Raw genomic sequence first — 12,441 nt, 5'->3', positions numbered from 1 at the left:
GATACACAAGGAGATTGAGGTATACGTGGATGATGTGATCATAAAATCAAAGCATTAGGCCGACCACGTTGGGGATTTGAGGAAGTTCTTCTTAAGACTTCGCAGGTACAACCTCAAGCTTAACCCTGCCAAGTGTGCATTTGGAGTTCCATCTGGAAAGTTGTTGGGATTCATAGTCAGTCGACGAGGCATCGAGCTAGACCCATCAAAAATCAAAGCCATCCAAGAATTGCCACCTCCTAGGAACAAAACTGAAGTAATGAGTTTGTTGGGAAGATTGAATTATATCAGCAGGTTTATTGCTCAGCTCACAACAACTTGTGAGCCAATTTTCAAGTTGTTGAAAAAGGATGCTGCTGTCAAATGGACCGATGAGTGTCAAGAAGCGTTCGATAAGATAAAAGGGTACTTGTCGAAACCACCCGTGTTGGTCCCGCCAGAGCCAGGAAGACCTTTGATTCTTTACTTAACAGTTTTGGAAAATTCATTTGGTTGCGTATTGGGGCAACATGACCTCACTGGCAAAAAAGAACAGGCCATCTACTACCTCAGCAAGAAGTTCACAGCTTATGAGGTTAAGTATACTCATCTGGAAAAGACATGTTGCGCCCTAACATGGGTAGCTCAAAAATTGAAACACTATTTGTCATCCTACACTACTTACCTCATTTCTCGTTTGGATCCATTGAAATACATTTTTCAAAAGCCTATGCCAACGGGAAGACTTGCAAAGTGGCAGATATTGCTCACAGAATTCGACATCATCTATGTGACTCGAACTGCCATGAAGGCTCAAGCACTGGCTGATCATTTAGCCGAAAACCCGGTCGATGAGGAATATGAGCCATTGAAAACTTATTTTCCTGATGAAGAAACAATGCATATCGACGAGGTGAAGCAAATTGAAAAGCCTGGCTGGAAACTTTTCTTTGATGGAGCCGCCAACATGAAAGGAGTCGGAATAGGAGCTGTAATCATTTCTGAAACAGGGCATCACTATCCTGTTACGGCTCAATTACGATTTTATTGCACCAATAATATGGCTGAATATGAAGCTTGCATTTTGGGGTTAAGGCTAGCCGCCGATATGGGTATCCGAGAAATCTTAGTCATGGGAGATTCGGATCTTTTGGTACATCAAATTCAAGGAGAATGGGAAACCCGAGACTTGAAGCTCATACCATACCGACAATGTTTACATGATCTTTGTCAGCAGTTTCAATCAGTGGAATTCCAACATATTCCAAGAATCCATAATGAGGTTGCCGATGCATTGGCTACCCTAGAATCAATGTTGCACCATCCGGACAAAGCTTATGTAGATCCAATACATATTCAAGTCCACAATCAGCACGCTTATTGCAATATGGTTGAAGAAGAATTTGATGGTGAACCATGGTTCCATGACATCAAGGAGTATATCAGGATGGGTATATATCCCGCACAAGCCACAGGAGATCAAAAAAGGACCATTAGGCGATTGGCAAATGGATTCTTCTTAAGCGGAGGAGTTTTGTATAAAAGAACACCAGATCTTGGATTATTAAGATGCATAGATGCCAGACAAGCTACAACTGTCATGTCTGAAGTACATTCAGGAGTTTGCGGACCCCACATGAGTGGATATGTGTTGGCAAAGAAAATCCTCCGAGCTGGTTACTATTGGCTTACCATGGAGCGAGATTGTATCAGTTTTGTGCGCAAGTGTCATCAATGCCAAATACACGGAGATTTGATTCATTCTCCACCATCCGAGTTGCACACAATGTCGGCACCATGGCCCTTCGTTGCCTGGGGCATGGATGTGATTGGACCAATTGAGCCGGCAGCATCCAATGGGCACAGGTTCATTCTGGTAGCTATTGATTATTTTACCAAATGGGTTGAGGCCAAAACATTCAAATCAGTGACCAAGAAAGCTGTGGTCGATTTTGTCCACTCAAATATCATATGTCGATTCGGAATCCTGAAGGTAATCATCACAGATAACGGTGCTAATCTTAACAGCAACTTAATGAAGGAAGTATGTCAACAGTTTAAGATTACACATCGCAACTCTACCCCATATCGGCCCAAGGCAAATGGAGCAGTAGAAGCAGCCAACAAAAACATAAAGAAGATACTTCGGAAAATGATAGAAGGATCAAAACAATGGCATGAAAAATTACCATTTGCATTATTGGGATACCGCACTACTGTTCGCACTTCAGTAGGAGCAACTCCTTATTTGTTGGTATATGGCACTGAAGCAGTAATTCCTGCAGAAGTTGAGATTCCTTCCCTTCGGATCATCGCCGAAGCAAAGATTGATGATGATGAATGGGTCAAAACCCGTCTAGAACAGTTAAACTTGATTGATGAAAAACGATTGACCGCAGTATGCCATGGTCAATTATATCAAAGAAGAATAGCAAGAGCATATAACAAAAAAGTGCGTCCCCGGAAGTTTGAAGTAGGTCAGCATGTGCTGAAACGTATTCTTCCACATCAGGTCGAGGCAAAAGGCAAATTTGCCCCGAATTGGCAAGGACCTTTCATTGTGACCAGAGTATTATCGAATGGTGCACTATGTTTAACAGATATTGAAGGCAAATGCATAGATATGGCGATCAATTCTGACGCGGTAAAGAGATATTATGCATAAATTTTTGAATGTTTGTATTTAGCACTATTTCGAAGATTGAAATGACAAAGGCAATTTATTCTGCTATCCAAACACTATACCATTTGCTTTCCCTTTGAGCCATACTTGTTTCTTTCCTACCCTCTCTTGGAATCAATAAAGAAGAAAATCAAGTATGAAATAATTAAAAAAAAAAAATAATCATCACTATTATGCAGTGAACTACGTTTGACCTGATTCCTCAAAGAAGGATACGTAGGCGCCTCACGGCTCGATCATAGGGTGCACAACATACACAATGTGCACGAAAAAGAAACATTAAGAGACCCCATTCAAAAAATTGGGGCAGGAATCGTATTGGAAATAAGAAAAGATTCCAAGAGTTGTAAACCCATACAAAAGCTATTTAGCTTTTAATACCTTTTCCATTTCTAACCCCGTACCAAAAAGACCTTTCGATCAATCTTAGAAAAATGCTGAGGCAAGCAAATGAAGTGGTTCATAACACTCTGGTACAAACAATAAAAGAAAGTAAAAATGAGAGAGTCTTATAGGTGAAAACCCACACGGGCACCACAAGGCGACGGAAGTTGAGAGAAAAGTAAAATGAGAGAGTCTTATTGGTGAAAACCTTCGTAGGCACCATAAGGCGAAAAAGAAGTGAAGAAATGAAAAATGAGGAAAATTTATCGATGAAAACTCTTTGAGACAATTGAAAGGAGATTGATTAAAAGACTGGGTTGATTGATCCGAAATGCATACCCTGATCATTGGTGCCAGTAATTCCAATCAGATAAGTCCTTTATTCCTTTTCCAACAGTCATCCAAAAATTAGATTTTTCTTTTCATTCTATAATTGTCGAAATCAGCGTATTTCGCTACTAATAATCTTACTTTCTCCAAGCTTTGAGATAAGTTTTATTCCAAACAAATAAGAAGGAATGTCAAGGTATACTACCAAGATTCAAGGTTACAAAATACAGCCACGAAAGGTGGGAGATAAAATATGGGTGTAAGAAAGGTGAAATAAAAAGTGGATCAGCAAAGTCAGAAGGGGCATATGATTACAGTTAAAAGGTTTTGAAGGAAAACATACAGAGGAGAATCCTATAGTCAAGGATCAATTACAAAGACAAAACAGTCTTTTCAACCATTCCAAGGCAAAAAAGAGAGACGAAGAGAAGCATCACCATCTGCAAGAATACCACAGCCAACCACCCTGCTTTAAACTAACGAAGTTTTCTTTGATTTAAAACAGGGGCAAGTATAATATTTGTGTCAGGAAATACCCGATAGAGAATAGAAGAAGTCAGGCGTCCACCTGGAGAATGAGGATGAGAATTGAAGAAGTCAGACGTCCACCTGGAGAATGAGGATGAAAAATTAAAGAAGTCAGGCATCCACCTGGAGAATGAGGATGAAGAATTAAAGAAGTCAGGCATCCACCTAGAGAATGAGGATGAGAATTAAAAAAGTCAGGCGTCCACCTGGAGAATGAGGATGAGAATTGAAGAAGTCAGGCATCCACCTGGAGAATGAGGATGAGAATTAAAGAAGTCAGGCGTCCACCTGGAGAATGAGGATGAGAATTGAAGAAGTCAGGCGTCCACCTGGAGAATGAGGATGAGAAAAGAAGAAGTCAGGCGTCCACCTGGAGAATGAGGATAAGGAGAAGAAGTCAGGCGTCCACCTGGAGAATGAGGATGAAGAAAAGAAGAAGTCAGGCGTCCACCTGGAGAATGAGGATAAGGAGAAGAAGTCAGGCGTCCACCTGGAGAATGAGGATGAAGAAAAGAAGAAGTCAGGCGTCCACCTGGAGAATGAGGATAAGGAAAAGAAGTCAGGCGTCCACCTGGAGAATGAGGATGAAAATTGAAGAAGTCAGGCGTCCACCTGGAGAATGAGGATGAAGAATTGAAGAAGTCAGGCGTCCACCTGGAGAATGAGGATGAGAATTAAAGAAGTCAGGCGTCCACCTGGATAATGAGGATGAGAAAGAAAAGAAGCAGTCAAGGCACCCACCTGAATAACGAGGGAATGCAATTGAAGTGTTGAAACCAAAAGCCCACTCATATGAGAAAGGAGCACACTTAGAATCAATAAAGCAGAGGAGTCCAACAGAATCCCCAGCAAGAAAACAACAATAGTTCCAAAAGGAATACGGAATAAGCCAAATGCCCAAGAGTCACCAAGAAATCAAGACAACAAGAAACGCAAGGGCATAATCTAGATAAGATTTCATAATTCGTGTACCATAATCTAATTTAGTTTTTTTTGTATTACTTTTGAAGTAAGGTGTAATAAGGAGGTCAGCAAGCAGTAAAAACAGCACGAAGCAGCAGTAACATCACAGTCCCATGGTAGTCCCAGCTACCAAAAACTTCCCGAACTACATTGACCTGATTCCTTTATAGCCAAGGATATGTAGGAAACCTTTGAAGCAGAGGTTCGGTCAAATCTTTCTAAAAATGCTTCCCACGGAGTATTCGAACGGGCAAAAAATCGCTCGTATCCGCTCACTTTATCTTTGCACGAAAACTCTTCGAGTTTCCGCACAAAGAGGGGCAGCTGTGAGCACGTGATTTTTGCCTTTACGAAAACTAATCCAAAATAAATCAAAAATCAAAAAAATTTCTTTTACTGTGTAATTCTTGAATTTGCATGGTGTTAAATATTTGTATTATGTCCATAAATGTTTACTTTGTTATAATAAAATGAAAAATAAAATAAAATACATGTTGCATGCATATAGGATTTAATTATGCATTTAAAAGATAATTTAAATTAGAAAAATGAAATAGTTGAAAAAGAAATAAAAAAAATATAATCGGACCTGGATTTAAATCCAGGCCCAAACCAAATTACCCCCCTTTAGCCCAGGTCCGGTCCAGTCCGAAAAGAGTCAAAACTACAGCGTTTAGTCGTGGTTCATCATGGACCGTTCGATCGAATCCAATCAACGGATGAGATCTTATCACCCTAACCCACAGTCCTTACCCGATCCAACACCCGGTCCAACCCGTTCCCCAAAACATAAGCCAAACGGCGTCGTTTGATTAATTAAATAAATCCTGACCACTCATCCTATTAGATCTAACGGTCAGCATTAACCCACCCCGTCCCTATATAAGCCCATAATCCTCAACCCGGCCCCCCTAACTAAACCCCCCCTCTCTACTGTTCATCGTCACCTTCTTCAGACCCCCCCCCTTAACCCTAGCCACCCTAAGTTCCCACCGCCTGAAACCCGGCGGCATCAATGCCGCCGGTCACCAAAATAACACCTTAGAACCCCCTGAACCTCCTCTATCCAAATGTGTTAGCCGTTGGGCTCGAATCTTCCTGAAGGTTCTCGAATCTTCATTTGAAGATTCGAGTTGAGTTTAGATCTAAACCTAACAGTCCCAAATCGACACCATAGCTTCCCCTAGTCACCCTGAGTATGGATCTATTGTTTGTTTGGCTCGAATCAGTTCCGAGCTTCTCGAATCTTCTTTTGAAGATTCGGACCAAACAAGAACAAACTCAGATTTGTTTTAAGCTGACACCAAATGACCCCTAGGCTACCCTCACCCTTGTATCATGTTTGGTTCTCCTCGAATCTGAACAAAAATGGTTAAATCCCAAATCGAACTTTCAAGAACCCTAAAAATACCAAACTTTCGGATTCCGTTCAGATTGAGTAAAGATTGAGGTTTAATCGACCTTAGTCGAAGTATTTTCAGTGGAAAATACTTCGACTAAGGTCTGTTTGATTTCAAACAAAAATCCGAAGCCGAGTTGAGTTCGAGTTTGATTAAAATTCAGAGGTACTTTTCTATTTCTGTTTGTGATATTCTGTATGTATTTTCGTTTGTTTAATAACTTGTGGATTTTTCATATTTTGTTTTGATTAATTTTGTCATTTCTGTCTCCTACCTATCTACTTAATCCGAATGTGAATTGTTTCTGTTGGTTGTAACTTATTACAATGTGTGTAATCGACTCGATTAAGTTCGTCGATTAGTTATATTACGAATCTTCATTTCTGAAAATGTTAACTGAAATAACCTGTTTTGGATGGATTATTTTGCTATAATCAATTAATTAGTTATTGTTAATCAGTTGGTTCTTGTTTAATAAATCCATAAAATGGACGTTACATGTGTGTTGTTTTCTGAACATTTAAGTTCAGAATATTGTCAATATTGACAATGCTCCTGTTTGTTTGATCTTAGTTCAAAAGCTGAGTTCAATTGAATTATTAGGCTGAATTCAGTATAATGTTGTTATGATATTAGGTTTAATTTCAATTTCACAAATGTTGGTTAGATACCATTGTGTTAGAAAAGTGCATTCTTAGTCAAGATTCAGTCCAGAACTTGATAGGATTGGTTATAGTTGTTTAATTCAGAAGGATAATCGATTCTGAACAATTTTTAAAATCTGTTTTTTATCAGATTCTGATTTCCTTGAGGGCTGTAATTACAGAAGGATTTCAGTTCTATTTTAGAATGAAACAGTAGGGTAATGTGATAGTGTGCTTTCAATAATATGATAGTGGCTATAATTTAAGTAATAAAGGGGAACAAGGGATAATGGGGCTGCTGAAAAACAGGATAAATAACACTTAGTTTTAAAATATTCAAAAGTAGTTTTAATGGAAAAACTTTCTGATTTTTAAAGGAGAAGAGGGTCCATCCAACACTAAATTGTATAGGACCAGCCCTGTATAAATACAGGGAGCTGGACAGACTTTAAAAGGGAGATTTGAGGAGATTAGAAGAGGGAATGAAGAGAGAACAGATTTTGAAAGAAAAAATCTGATTGATCAGTTTTCAGACAGAGTTTTTGAGAGCTTAGAGAGAGTTTTGGAAAGACAGAAAAATAGGAAGAGAAAAATTTGATTTGAAAAGAAAAAGAAATCAGATTTTAACAGGAGATTCTAAGAAGAAAAAGAGAGTGTGAGATTGAAGAGAACAGAAACAGAAAAATCAGAAATAGGAATCCGAAACAGGAAGAAACTGAAAATCTGAAAAAAATGTTATCCTTCTCGAATCTGTCCGTTGTTTGTTTTTTGTGGATACTATTCAGTCTGAATCTGAAATTTTCCTAAAGTTACTGTCATTGTTCATCTGGGTTAACAAGTTTGGTTCAGACTTGCTAAATACTGCTATTCTGTTGACTTTGTTACTGTTGCAACTGCTGAAATTTACTCTTTCTACCTTCGTTTTCAGGTACATATCTCTTAAATTCTATGTTGAAAAGAGATTCAACATGACAAATAAATGAATTTCAAATTGAAATGCTGCCTTCTATCGTTTAAGTTTAAACATTTAAATTTTAGCTTTGGTTTCATGTTGGAGAAACAGTAGTGAGTTCGACTTGACGGTTACAAGTTAATTGTCTTATTCTTAAATTCATATAAAAACTTTGTAATAATGTTATCCATGTTGAAATTTCATTAGTTTAGTTATCTTTGAGTTGTGTAAATACGAAGCATGGCGGAAAGTTGGCTTTTGTTTACATTTTATGGTATTGTTAGATAGGTATAGCATAATATGGAATTATCAAAGAAAATATGCTATTAGTTTATTTTGTTAGTTAATTAGTTGTTTAAAGCTAGATGATGATTGGTTGCAATTTGCTATCTTTTGGCATAACATTGGTTGTGTTCATAATTTATAGTTGAAAGACGCGTTAGTATAATCCGTTATGTTAACGATGTCAAATATGGTAAGTAATATTGTATGCAATATCATTTTATTAAGTCAACTAGACTTGTTCTCTTTCTTAATAATAAAGGGCTTAGGAACTTATACAAGGTGAAAGTTAATAGTTAGTAATAATTCACATAGATTGAGAATCAAATTGGTTTGATTATATCTATATCTATCCTAACTGAATCATAGGCCTAATTAATTAAATTAATTTCGTCTATTAAGATTAAAACGAGTATATGAGAATATGTTGAGAGGTATATGCGCAAATTGCAACACTTTAAATCAATGGTAAGTAGAAATAGAATTTGCACTAAATTAATAATAATAAAAGTTCTTGAAATCATTCTTTCCTTTGTAATTCAATTTCAGTTTTATGTACAATTAATTCTTTGGCATATATATGTTTTATAATTGTCAAAAATAGTATTAATCATATTTTTATCCTTTCACTGAGAGTTTGAATAGTCTTGGGATGAACATGTTATATGCGGAAATTATAGTCAACGGGCAATATTTAAAAATTGTGAATTTTTTTAAAGAATTTAAAGACACCCCTTGAATATGAATTTCTCAGTATTTTCATATAAAATGTGTAGGTACAACAAACAATTTGTGGAAAAATCCCTAATATCATTGCAAATATTTCGCGCAATTAGGGATACGTTCGCGTACCCTGATTATATTTTTAAAAAGCAAATTTCGGATTATGCGTACGCGCAATTTCGAGTGAATATTTAATAAAAGGATTTTTTCAAAGGCGTTAAATTAATTTCATAAAAACCCGCGATGCGCGGTTCAATATTTAAGAAAAACAAATATTTTTGATTCAACACAATCTCGAAAAAAATGATTGCTTAATAAATATATTATCAAAAGTTATTGTGTACACGTACGCGTGACACAAATCCGCATTTTTATAACACGAATATATGTACGCGTAATTCGATTCAAGGAAGGGTCCTTAATTACAATAAGTAAAAGCGGTAGAAAAAATCACGTAACAAAAAATGTATTTAATAAAATCAAGATAATTAAGCCAATAATAAAAACAGTTAAGCGACCGTGCTAGAACCACGGAATTCGGAAATGCCTAACACCTTCTTCCGGATTAATAGAATTCCTTACTCAGGATTTCTGGTTCGCAGAATAATAAACAGAGTCATATTCTCCTCGATTCAGGGATTAAAATTGGTGACTTGGGACGCCTTAAAACTCCCAGGTGGCAACTCTGAAACAAATAAACAAATCCCGTTTCGACTGTCCTTTAATTTGGAGAAAACTCCCCACGCGCCCCGCGGGCGCGGTAAAAAGGAGGTGCGACAGCTCTGGCGACTCTGCTGGGGATCAACTTTGCAACCCAGAACCACTGGTTCAGGGTTTAAAGAATTCGAGCTTAAAATAACTGCGATAATTGGCTTTATTTACTATATGATTTTCAACTGTTTATATGCTTAATATGCTAAATGTTGCTTTTTACCGCTTTAATATTATTTGAATTGTGAATATATACAACTGCTACGAAACCCCCTTCTTTCTGAGTCTTCTGAATTTATGGTGTACACGTGCGCGTGACCCACCTTTCTGTTAAAGTCATACCAAATAAGACGGAGTTGGGACAAGTAACTAGGCCGGGCAGACTTTCGTGCTCCCGGTACGTTGCCCCCGCTTCGGCTCAAACTGTCCGTTTGGGTAAGCCAGGTTTAGAACAATCAACCTAAGGTTTTACACTTAGAATAACTCAGCCATGTACCGGATCCCTAGTAGGAACGAATATTTGCATCATATGCATTTGGCCTTGGAGACTCAACACAGGGGTTGGGTCTGTCTAGGACAGGTGAACCCAAAATAAAAAGACCATCATGATGCATCCTACTTGTTACTTGTACATTCATTTGCCTCGAACATGCTTGTTGACCAGCTTAAATAAAATCATGGTAAGAAGAAAGGAATAAAATGGGTTGTTTTTTTTTTAAAAAAAAAAATTCGAAAAAAAAAATAGTTTTAAATTTTGAAATAAAGGTATTTAGTAAATAGTAAAAAAAAAATTGAAAATGATTTTTTTTTCAGTATAAATTTTCAAAATGAATTTTGACTTTATCAAAATTAAATTTCAGATACAAAATGAGCACTACACAAAGCCCCTCACCCACGAGTACGGAAGAATTTCTATGTCAGCTTCAAATGTGGTGGTATGATTTAGGCGAAGACAGTCAAAAATGGGTCGTCAAGCATTTGGAAAATCTCACGGACATTATGAAAGTTAAACCCCGTGATGATCTGATTGCGGCATTAATAACTTTCTGGGACCCTGTTCACAATGTTTTTCGTTTCTCTGACTTCGAGCTTACTCCTACATTAGAGGAGATAGCTGGCTATGCTGGTTTTGACGGAAGTCTAAGAAATCAAAGCTTGATATTCACAAAGGCTCCTTCGGTACATCGATTCTTCGGTCTTCTGAACATCAGCAGTCAAATCAGGAAAAGCAATGTCATCAATGGATGTTGTTCCTTCAACTTTTTGTATTCAAGGTTCGGAAAGTCAGATGGGTTCGAAATTCATGAGAAAGGCCTTACTAATAAGCAAAACAAAGACACTTGGCAGATACACCGTCGATTTGCTTTCATGGTGGCTTTTCTAGGAGTCATGGTCTTCCCAAATAAAGAGCGAACAATTGATATTCGCACCGCAAAAGTTGTGCAAATCCTCACCACTAAAGAAAATCACACCCTTGTCCCCATCATTCTATCAGATATTTATCGGGCTTTGACTTTATGCAAATCAGGAGCAAAAGTCTTCGAAGGATGCAAAATTTTGTTGCAAATGTGGGTGATTGAACATCTCCAACAACAGCCCAAGATCATACAGTATGGGTCAAACAATGATAATTGCATCGAAAGCTATGAGGAAAGAACAAAAAATTATCAGGTTCCAGAAGGGATAGAAGCATGGGTATCTCATCTAAAGGCTTTAACAGCAAATCAAATTGAATGGACCCTGGGATGGCTCCCGATGAGGGAAGCAATACATATGTCAACCTCAAATAGTTATCTACTACTATTGGGATTGAGAAGCATTCAGCCGTATGCACCCCTAAGAGTCCTAAGGCAACTAGGGAGATATCAAATAGTTCCTGATGATGAAGATTTGAGTATGCAAGTAATCGAATTACACCCAGAAGCCACTATTCCCGAAGCTCTACTTCAGCAGATGTGGAATGGGTGCCGATACTTGAAAAGTGATACTCAAGTCCTAGACGCTACAAAGGGTGAGATAAATCCTGGATATGCAAGGTGGTTCGAAAAACGGTCTCGCGTGGATGATGTACCAGAACCTGAGCTAAAAAGGCCAACAAAAAGACCCCATGTTCAAAACTTCAATGATAAAATCCAAGAGCGGTTGATCTGGGGAGAAAAAGAAAAAGGGTACAAAGCAACTATCCATGCCCTAAAAGAAAATCTGAGAAGCCTCAGTTTGGAAAAAGATTTACAAGCACAAGAAGCCGAAGGCGAGAAGAAGAGTCTAGCTTGTGAGAATGAAAATCTTCATGCTCGATTCCAAAAAATGAAAAGAGTTTCTGAAACGCCAAAGAGGAGCTGGAAGGATCAAAAAACCATCGCCAATCTCTTTGAAAGAATGCAAGATTATGATTCCATTCTTGCGGAAAACGAAAGGGCATTGAGCAAGGCAAAAGAAAGGATCCAACAATTAAACGAAGAAGCCAGATCTAACAAGGAACGCCAGGATAGGCAATCCGAAAAAGACAAGGCACAATTCAAGAAGGAAAAGGACTATTGGATGCGATCAGAAGACCAGCTTCGTGCACAACTAGAAGAGGCAAGAAGATGCGAACATCAACAAGCAGACCTCGACAGGGAAAGATCACAGGCAAGATTAGAGCAGGCCAGACTCCGAGCTCTGTTAGAATCAGCTCTAGATCGTGAAAACCGTGTTAGAGATATAGCCACCACTCGTCAGCAGCAATTGCAAGACCAAGACCAACGTCTCCAAGGTTTTAGGGCACAAATCCACGACCTGGCAGTCTTCACATCTCAAAGTTATGTAAACTGCCAAGGAATGGATTATGAAAGGTTTACAGAGCATGCGCCCACTTTTGCT

Source organism: Nicotiana sylvestris, chromosome 10 (genome assembly GCF_000393655.2).
Source record: "Nicotiana sylvestris chromosome 10, ASM39365v2, whole genome shotgun sequence".
NCBI lineage: Eukaryota > Viridiplantae > Streptophyta > Magnoliopsida > Solanales > Solanaceae > Nicotiana > Nicotiana sylvestris.
The sequence above is the reverse complement of the archived record's forward strand: the minus strand, read 5'-3'. Positions refer to the sequence as shown.